The sequence below is a fragment of the Panthera onca genome, chromosome C1 (assembly GCF_046562875.1).
Source record: "Panthera onca isolate mPanOnc1 chromosome C1, mPanOnc1 haplotype 2, whole genome shotgun sequence".
In the NCBI taxonomy this organism is placed as follows: domain Eukaryota; kingdom Metazoa; phylum Chordata; class Mammalia; order Carnivora; family Felidae; genus Panthera; species Panthera onca.
The window spans coordinates 187,930,706-187,941,821 of NC_138346.1; the positions used below are offsets into that span (position 1 = coordinate 187,930,706).

Consider the following 11,116-nt stretch of genomic DNA (forward strand, 5'->3'; position numbering starts at 1 on the left):
AGCTCTGATTTGTTGTGTTTGCCGATTTCTTTGGTGTGAATGCTTCTACCGTGACCAATTTCAAGCTACCAATGTGATATCGCTGAGCACAGGGTTGGGAAGAAGTGAGCACAATTGGCTCTCATGAGCCAAGTCAGCTACAGAATGCCACTAAACCATGTCACTCTCTCTCTCTCTTTTTTTTAATGTTTATTTATTTTTAAGAGAGAGAGTGTGTGGGAGAGGGGAAGAAAGAGGGGGAGACAGAGGATTGGAAGGGCTCTGCACTGACAGCGGAGAGCCTGATGTGGGACTCAAACTCACAAACCATGAGATCATGACCTGAGCTGAAGTCAGACACGGAACCGACTGAGCCACCCAGGCGCCACTCTTTAATAATAAATTTCAATAGATCTTCGATGCCCTCAGGATATACTATAAACTCTTCAGGCTGGTCTACAAGACTCTCCATGATCTGGCCCTGATAATTTCTCCAGACTCATCTCCCCCATCTCCCCATTCCTACCCAACACCCACCTTGCTCAAATCCTCACTTTGTGCTTTAATCAATGGGCACAAAGATGGGAAGAGATTTTTCCAGACTCCAAAAAGGAGAGCTAAAAATGGATGGGACAGGCATAGAAATGGGAAAAGGCCAAAGGCAGGTGTGCAACCAGCTCAGCCTTCAGTGGGACACAACAATCACTGGACAGATGAGACAACATTACCTACTGAGATCAAGATACCTGACTCCGAGACCTAGTTCTGTCTGACTTTCCACAGTTATTTCTATCACTAGGCCTCAGTTTCCCCACATCTAAAATGAGGGTTTGGGGTGGGGGGGAACACCTAAGAGCTTTCTAGTTTAGACATCCTTTTTCTATGGAAGCCTTAAATAAAGTTCAAATAAGACCAGCAGAGCAGCTAGAACTTGGGTCCTGATGTTGGCTTCCTGGCTGCACTCACATACGGGCCCTAATCATGGAGGCCTGAGTTAAAGTACCAATTTCCACACTCCTCTTGTAGTTCTAGTTCCCCCAAATATTTGGTGTCCTTTGGGGCACATATAGCCCTTCTCTGCATCCTGATTGCTCACTCTTTGCTGAACCTTCCTGTGAGTAATGGGATCCCTCAGGATTGAAAGGCTCCTGAGGTGATACTGGCATCTATTTGGCTATACCCTTAAGGACTCCTTGGTCCCTAATACCTGTGGGCCTCATTAAAACACCAACCAGGTATCTCCCAGGTTGCTGCTGAGATGCAAGAGCTTCTGGAAAGTGGCTAACATAAGACCCTCTTATAGACCAGTATATGATGATACTGGAGCTGCCCAAGGCAGTTGTGGGACATGTGTGTGGAGCGGTGAGTACTAAACTTGGGATCAGGGTGGGAGGATAGTCAAAGGGCATGAAGGACAAGCCCAGAAGCCTGAGGAGGCTACTCCCACCAGATCCCTGCCAGCCTTAGCTCTGGCACAGTGTCATCTGTAGGTAGTACAGAAGAAGCAGAGCCCAGTGACACAAGGTCCTTGGCGAAAGACACATCTGGGTTGTGTCCTCTAATACCATGCAACATCAGGAGAGTTACTTTCTCTGAGTCTCAATTTCCTTTTTCCTATGAATTTAGATTTTTTTGAAAAACACTTGTCATGAGAGTGAAATACTATACCAGTAATATCTATGCTTGTTGGAGCACTAACTACTCTGCAAGCACCTCACATGTACTAGTTCACATGTTGAGCAACTTCACATGTACTATTTCAATTAATCATCAGAGCAATCCTTTGAGATGAGTGTATTATGATCACTAGTTTCCAGAAAGGGATGGAGACACATAATGTTTAGATAACTTTCCCAAGGTCATTATGCAAATTAGCAATGGAGTCAGGGCTAGAACCCAGGTCTGATTCTAGTGCCATGCTCTTAACAATTATCCTCTCTTGGATGTAAAGGAACTGGTCTGTGGTAAGTGCTCAGTGAAACTGGGTTCCATCCCTGCCTCATCCCACACTTTAATGCCATTTCAAGTGGCACAGACTAAGACTAGAAAAGACGCATATTTAAGGAAGATAATACCAAGGACTATTCATGCGTTACTGATTTCATTTCTCCTATTTTTTCATTTAACTTTATTTGTTTCAGCTAACAAATTGCCAAGAGGATTTTCGTTGTGCCAGGTTACCAGTGGGTAACCTGGGTAGAAGTCATCAGAGAAGAAGACCTTGACATTGGTTTTGAAAGAGGAAGTGATGGAGAAACCCCTGGAATTCATCCTTGCAACAAAACTCACTCTTAAACCATCAGTATAACTTCACAAAGTCATTAATCCAATGTTTATTAATCGTTACCCATACCCTGTGCTAAGAACTGGAGATAGAAAGGTAAGACATGGCTCTCCAATTAAGGAACTCCACAAACCAGTGTTCATACCAGCCTGTGTATGAGGAATAATAGAAGCACATTAAAGGTGTTATCATAGCCCAGAAGTATGGTAAGAATCACAAGAGAAGTATGGTGGGAATCACAGAACAATTCTGTGATTAGGATTTTACCAAGAGGAGGAAACAGAGAAGGACATTTCAACTGAGGAGTCATTTGATAATAGAAGTAATATGAACAACAGATGTTTACTGCTATATTGTTACATATACCTAAAATAATACTGAATCTTCACAAAAACCTTTAAGGTATATATTATTCTTCCAATTTTGCAAATGATGAAATGAAGGTTTAGTGAAATTAATGACTCTCTCAGTTGTGCTGTTGGTAAGTGGCAGAGTTGGATTCAAACCTAATTTTCTTTGACCCCAGAGCCTCTCCTACCTCCTTGATACACACCACCTCATGGAAAACAGCTTTGTGAAAAGTCCTGGAATATTTGGAGGATGGTGGACAAGTTGGTTTGTCTTCAGCTGGAGCCAGCAAACCTTGCCTATAAAGGGCCAGATAGTAAATACTTTAGGCTTTGCGGGACACATACGGTCTTTATCACAGCTTCTCAACTCTTGTCATAGGCAAAAGCAGCCACAGACATCAATGAATAATTTTTTTCAACCATGTTAAAATGTAAAAACCATTCCTAGCTGGAGAGCCATATAAAAGCATGAGGACTGAGAAGAAGCATAGGAAGTAACGGTAGGATGCCAGGTAGATAGGGATCTGGTTCCAAAGGGCATTGGGCACCCTGCTAAGGACTTTGGGCATTAGTTCATGAAAAACTGGAATCCTTGAAGGACTTTCAAGGAAGGGAATATCATGGCCATCTCTGCCTTTTTGAACAGTCTCTCTGGCAGTGTGTAGGATGGGATGGATGGAAGAAAAACTAGAACAGGAAAGATCAGGAAAGAAGCTCTTGTTCTTCATCAGTGGAAACACTCTTCTGGGATATTTCTTGTCCACACTTTGTCTTGGATCTTGTATAGTCCTCTTGTGATTTAAATACAGCTGCTACTTAACAACTTGTTAAGTAGTCCATATTTCCCTGATTTGATTCTTAGAACATTCTTTCAAAGGAGACAAGGATCTTAAGAAACTTAACAGAAGACCATGGGGGAGGGGAAGGGGAAAAAAAATACAGAGAGGGAGGGAGGCAAACCATAAGAGACTCTTGGATACTGAGAACTGAGGTTTGATGGGGGGTGGGGGAGAGGGGAAAGTGGGTGATGGGCATTGAGGAGGGCACTTGTTGGGAAGAGCACTGGGTGTTGTATGGAAACCAATTTGTTGATAAATTATATTTTAAAAAAAGAATGAACTATTTTAAACAGGAAAACATAAAGATTTAAGCCAGGCTTTATAACAATATTCTCCCTTTAGCTTCTAGCCTGCCCTTTTTCTCAGGGTCCCCCTTCTCCTTCCTGAATAAAGCCAATGTGGGCCCTGCTTAGGAGGTGGGAGAGTAACCCCTCCTGGGTACCAAGGACAACCCCCAAGGGAGGGCCATTTTTGCAAAAAATAAAACAATAAAAACTTCAAATTATCCTTTAAATTTTTACACTACTGTTGACTAATACTGCATTCCCACTTTCTTTCAGGTTTCCTTGGCACTCATCATTACCATATTACTTTGTTTTGATTCCCAATTGTGTTCTGAGGTTGGGTGCATAATGAGAAGTCACCCCCTAAAATCATAGATTCTCTGAATCTTGGTGTCACTGAGCTTTAGAACCTTAGGGTGTCTGTGGTGAAAGGAACTTTTAAAGTTGTACATTCTGACTTCACTTCTAAAGCAGCGATAGTACCCCTGAATGATGTGGGCTTATAATCATGCTTGAACACTTCTGAAAATGGAGCACTTGCCATTTCACCACCATCACCACCACCACCACCACCCACCCACCAGCAGAATATGTCATTACTGGGAAGATCAATCACCAGAAGCTTTGTTTGTTTTTCTAAACTAAGCTTACACTTGTCCCCCTGCAACTTTCACCAATCACTTCTAATTTTTTGATCTTGGGAACACATAACACACATTTCCACCTTTCTCTGTATGACATCTTTGGTGAGGTCTCTACAGTTCCTCATAAGTCTCCAAGCTAAGCTTTCCCAGTATCTTCTACTCTTCCCTAAGTAGCATGTTTTCAGGGGTCCTTTACTAATAAGCTCTTTTCTCTGTATAGACAAGCTAGGTTGCCATTTTTCCCTTCTAAATTGTAGGTCCAAATATTAAAAACTGCTCTGGGCAGCCCTTGGTCTCTATGTAGTTAATAGCAGGTATTGACTTTGTGTCCTTGTAGGGTGACTATAAATGATGTCTGTAAATGGTCTAGGCCAGTTCCTGTTTAGAAATATGTTGAGAGCTATGTATGTCCAAGGGAAAGCCCAAAATGAGCTTGGCACAATGGCTAGCTTTATAGGCAGCAAAGTTCAGCACTAAATATAGTTCCACCATGAGTAGCATCAGTGGCTTGCCCCCTCGAAGGCTCAGCTTGGATTCAGTCCATCCATTTATCCAACATTTATAATGCCTACTCCGTGCCAGGCATGGTTCTAGAATCTGATGGTACACAATAATCAGGAAGATAAAAATTCCTGCATTCTTGTGAGGGAAACTGACAGTTGAAAAAATTGTATCATACATTAGAAGATGCTAAGTACTATGAAGAAAGAAAACAGGAGATGGGTATAGAGAGTGGGGGATATTTCAGTGTTTAGCAAGATGGTCAGAAAAGACTCAAGTTTTTCCTGAAAAGATGGACATTTGAGCAAATACTTGAAGGAGATGATGGAGTAAAGATTTCTGGGGAAAGAGAATTTCTAGCAGTGAGAACAGTATGTGCAAAAGCTCTGAGGTAGGAGCATGCCTTGAATGAGGAACAGCAAAAGGCTGGATGGCTGGACAGACAGAGTGAGAGATGGGAGGTAGGAGATGGAGCCCAGGATGTGATGGGGGGCACTTAGCTCCTCTTCTGGGTGTTACCAGAAGCCACTGGAGGGTTTGAGAAGAGGATTCACATGATGTTTAAATGATCTGAACTATATATTTTTTAATGTTTATTTATTTCTGAGAGAGAGAGAGAGGCAGAGCACAAGCTAGGTGGCAGGGGCAGGGGGCTGTGCAGAGAGAGAGATGGAGACACAGAATCTGAAGCAGGCTCCAGGCTCTGAACTGTCAACACAGAGCCCAACATGGGGCTGGAACCCATGAACTGCAAGATCATGACCTGAGCCGAAGTTGGACACTCAACCAACTGAGCCACCCAGGCACCCCAATCTGACCTACACTTTAATAGGATCACTCTAGTTACTGTGCTAAGAATAGACTGTAGGGGAAGAGAATGGGAATCCTGGAACTGGTTAGGGGATATCACAATATTCCTGGCAAGAGCAAATGATGATCTGGACCAGAGTAGTAATGGTGTAGAGGATGAGAAGTGATCTTTTTTGGGATACATATTTCAAAGAGAATAGCAATACTGCTGATGAGTTACATGGGAGAAAGAGAAAAGTTAGAAAGTCTTTGAGTTGCTTTTTAAAAGCTCTTAGCCACATCAAAGGATGGAATTGCCATTAATTGAGCTGAATGTGAAAGGAGGAGGTTTATAGGGAAGTGGAAGTTTGACTTTAGAAAAATGTTTAACATGCCCCTTATATATCCAAATGAAGATAGGTGGCAAGTAGGCAACTGGACAGACGAATTAAGAGAAGACATCTAGGATGGAGATGTATTTCAGATTTACCAGCATACTCTAGTGTTTAAAGCCTAGGTCATATCTGCAAATCAGAGTGAGGATTTATTATTCAAATCCCACTAGCCACCATTCTATTGCATTGTCTTCCAACATGAGTATCAATATTATTTTTCTCATCCATCTGAGCCTGAGTCCTGCTCATGGCTTTATATGACATTATATTAACCCAAATGGATAGCTCTCTGCCTTTTCACTACCACTACAAAAATGTCTCAGATATTGAAATCTTGATCCAAGGTTTTAGGGTTCTCTATGAAAAAACCTGACCATCTGCAATGCTGTGCGATATGCACTTTCTGCCCCCTACAAGTGTGATTACACAGTTCGGTTTTCGCTCACAATGCCATCTAAAGTGGGCCTATTTTTGTGCTTGGTGACCTGATAAACCCTGCATGAAATCTGATGGTGTGAGAGACACATTTCAGCTTAATGTTGTGGGACTTGGGGTTTGAGTCCTACTCTCTGTCTGACCTTGGATGGCTGATTGTATGAAATGAGAATAGTGATACTGACCTTGGTGGGTTGGGGTGATAATCTAATGAATTACATTTATTAAAATGCTTTTATAGATTGCCATTCTATAAATAACCATTTCCTTCTTTGGGGTCTCGAAAAGGTGTACAGCCAGCTGTCCATAGTCTGTTGCAGTCATATAGGGACTAGCAGAAGGATTAAGAGAAATGGACTGGTCAGTAACATGTTCTGTCATCCAGGCCTGCCCAGGAAGGATCAAGGACTGATTCCAGGTCAAACCGAAGACCAATCCCACCCACCACCCAACTCTCTCCTGGGAGCGACATGGCCTTGGAGGAGTCTTTACTAGTTTTTAAGAAAAGCTTCCAGATGCATAGGCACCTAATTCCCAGGTAAATATGCTTCATTTTCTTGAGAAATGCCAAGAGCATAAAAGTTTTCTCTAGATTTCAGTTCTTGAGTCTCTGGCAATCTTTACTTTTCAATTTTTTCTTTATAATTTTAAACACAATTATAGTGATTAAGTGATTACAGTGATCACACTATAGGAAGGTGGGGATAAAAAAGAGGATATACACTTCCTGGAAGGTGGGGATATAAAAGGGGATAAAAGTTCTTGGGGAAAGATTCCTCTTCCCCAGAAAGTTTATTTGAGAGTCTCTTTTTTTCCTGAAAACTTATGATGTGTGGGTTTTCAAAGTGACAGCAGCAGAGAGGAAGAAAGCTAAGAGAAGAAGCTAGGGCTTTTGTTTGTTTCACATTTACACTGTCCTTTGCAACACCTCTTAGTCTTGATATTTGAAAGAATGACTTAAGAACTATAGAGACCTCTAGAACTTTTTGGTTTACTGTAAAACATTTTTTTTTTATTTTTCTAGCCTCTTTATTTTGGTTTATGGTGTGTGTGTCGGCGGGGGGGGGGGGGGTGTAGGTGCACGTGTGCACACGTCCTTCCAAATAGGACTTCGGCTGGTACAATTCCTTCTATAACACCCATGAAATTTTACCAGGGCTAGTTAGTTAGACAAACCAATTCATATTTATAGAATCTCTACTAAGTACCACACTGGCCCAATTTGAATAGAATGTTCCCTGGTTGTGGAAGTGCATATCTTAGTTTGATTGTTTAGCTCTGAGATGACTTTGGTCCTTGCATCTGTGGCTCTCACGTGGTGTTCTCTCATTGAGACTGCAAAGGATTAAGGAGTATGTTCTCTTCTTTCCTCAGAAGGAAGGCAATACATAGCCAAGGCTGGAGAAATGAAAGCTCTGTAACTGAGTTCATCCTCCTGGGCTTCTCCAGAAATCCCTGGACCAACTGGATCCTTTTCTTCCTCTTCCTCTTTCTTCACTTACTTACAGTCCTGGGCAATGGGCTCATTGTTACCTTGATCAGAGTAGATGCACACCTCTACACCCCCATGTACTTCTTCCTCAGCATCCTGTCTGTACTGGATCTCAGCTATGCCATCACCACTGCGCCCCAGATGTTGATCCATCTAGTAAGCAGAATAAGACCACATCCTATATTGGGTGTGTGGTCCAGATGTATGTTTTCCTGATCTTGGGAATCACTGAGACATGAATTTTTGCAGCCATGGCCTATAACAGATATGTTGCCATATGCTATCCACTCCAAGACTAGCCAAACCCTGTGTATAGTTCTGGTAGTCAGCTCTGCCCTTTGTGGTCTCACCTGTGTCCTCATTTACACAGTCTTTGCAATGAATCTGCCGTACTATGACCCCAATGAGATCAACCACTTCTTTTGTGAAATTCCTGCTGTCTTGAAGTTGGCTTGTGCAGATACATCCCTCAATGACCAAGCGGACTTTATCTTGGGTTTCATCTTGCTCCTGATCCCATTATCCCTCATCCTGGCCTCATATGTTTGCATTTTCATGGCTATTCTAAAGATTCATTCCACTCAGGGATGAACCAAAGCGTTCACCACCTGTGCTTCTCACATCACTGTGGTCATTATGTTCTGTATTCAATGTATGGTCATGTATATAAGGCCTGGTTCTGAAGCCTCCCCAGAGGATGACAAAAGTTGGCCCTGTTCTACAATGTCGTTTCTGCCTTTCTCAACCTCATCATTTACAGCCTCTGGAACAAAGATGTGAAGAGGGCTTTCTTCAAGCTAATTAGAATGAGTAAGGATGCTCAACAGCCATAGACTAGGACAGCCTGCAGTGCCTCTGATCTCTGTCTATCCCATCCATACTTCCACTGAAGTCATTAGACTGGATCAGGAGCCCAGAATGAAGGAAATGTCTAGAAAAAAAAAAAAAACACTTTTGCATTAATTTGGCCACTGGACACATTAGGGAAGGACTCAGAGAGAATTGTGTTCAGGCTTAAATATATCATTGATCTTCTTTGGCTTTGGAAGAATCACCTTAATTCTCTGGGATTTAATTTCCATATCTGTAAGTGACTTTAACGTCACTATGTGTTTTATATGCACTTATTATTTTAATTCTTATAACAACTCCAGAGGTAGGTATTATCATTCTCTTCATACAGATAAAGAAACTGAGGCACAAGAAGATTAAGTAAATTGTCAAGTGCTACCCAGCTAAAAAGTAACACAATTGAGATTTGAACCCAGGGTTCCAGAGCCCAGGCTCTTATATATTATATTATATTATGCTGTTTCTTGAGTTGTTAATAGAGACTTTTAGGATCAGCTGAGATAACAGATGAGACGGTATTGAGGAAAATTTAAAACACTTAGGATTGTTATTCTAAGTCACAACTATAGAGTCAGACCCATGAAGTCTAGAGTTCTATTGGATACTTACGTTTTTCTCACTAGCATTTGGTAGCCTAAGCAAATAGCATTGTGCTATGAACTATTAACTTCTCAATAAAAGTTTGTTGAGTGAGTTTTCCAAGCCCCACCTCTATCCTCAGTCTGCCATCTCCCCAATTTTCCTTTCAGCTCCTCTTTACTTTCATGGGTCTCTCTTTCACTTCATTATACCTACCCCCCAAATGTGGCTTCCAGCAACCTAGAGTTTTATTCACAAGGAGCATGCCTTGATATCCAACTAACTTACCCTTAAATTTCATTTGCCACCAGAGAGATCAAGGGAACAATGGGAAGAACCCTGAGCTTTAGTCCTGCCTTAATTTGTTGAGAACTTGGAAAAAACGCCTAATCTACCTGGAACTCAGTCCCTCCAATCTGTAAAATGGAGATAGTGTCCATATCTGACCCTGGCTATACCATAATATTATTTTTAAGTTCAAATGGGAACAGACCTTAAAACTTAAATAATTATATAAATTATCATTAGAGAGTCATTACCTTTAAAGCTAGATACCTCAGAAAATGTTCATTATTAATGGTAGCTTATATTTCTCAACTATAAATGTTAAGATCAGGCTTATTGTGAGGTCAGGATGTATGGGTTAGATAGTCATGATTGTAATTGACTGCATTACAGAGTCATGCCTTCAACATACACACACACACACACACACCCCGAAGTTAGTGAAACACAATCACAACATCAGCTGCCATATTAACCAGGAACTAAAATATTTCTTTTTTTTTTTAATTTTTTTTAACGTTTATTTATTTTGGAGACAGAGAGAGACAGAGCATGAATGGGGGAGGGGCAGAGAGAGAGGGAGACACAGAATCGGAAGCAGGCTCCAGGCTCTGAGCTGTCAGCACAGAGCCCGACACGAGGCTCAAACTCACAGACTGTGAGATCATGACCTGAGCCGAAGTCGGACGCTCAACCGACTGAGCCACCCAGGCGCCCCAGAAATGGGAGCTTTAAGACTGATGTGGAACTGTGAGGAGGGAAGTGTCTGTAGTTCCAGGGTTTCCCCCATGAAGGCCACAGCCTCTAAGGAGAGAAGCCCTGGGGAGGAAGGAGCCTTGACTGCCTGAAGAAAAAAAATTTTTAACAAGACATGATGATTGTGTTTCTGGGGGCTTGTTATGAAAATTGCTCTGGGGTCATTAAAGGTGGCAAGTAAGGATCATTTGCTGGAGCTAATGGGACTTCCTTCTTCAGGCTCTCAGAACAATAGAAACCCATAGCAGTCCCACATCATCCCCTCATATCCTGCCATGATCCCTCTCCTCCAGCTAGTCCTGACTCCTCAGGTCTTTGCATAGGCTGATCCACCCAGAGAGCTCTCTCCTCCATGTCTCTTCTTCAGGAAGCATCCTAACTACTTTCTGTCTAGATGAAAGCTTTTTCTTTCCCTTTGCCCTACAATAGAACAGTCAGCTGGGAGAGATCTTAAAGGGTCTAACCCTTATGTTGGCCTTGAGTCTCTCTGACATCAAGAACTACTAACATGTCATTCAAATATATTTACATAAGACTCAAGGCATGTGGCTTGGGATGTCCTTTCTCTCATTCATAATTGGGAAAAAAAAAAAGCAAGATGAAATCTCAGCAAATTGGGAGTAAAAAGAAATTTACTCTCTGTGACAAGAAA

General features: G+C 41.9%; 1 pseudogene; it reads left to right on the plus strand.

The window, feature by feature from the left end:
• Positions 1 to 7,659: 7,659 nt before the first annotated feature.
• LOC132670834 (olfactory receptor 2B6-like) lies at positions 7,660 to 8,825 on the plus strand (annotated as a pseudogene).
• Positions 8,826 to 11,116: the final 2,291 nt, after the last annotated feature.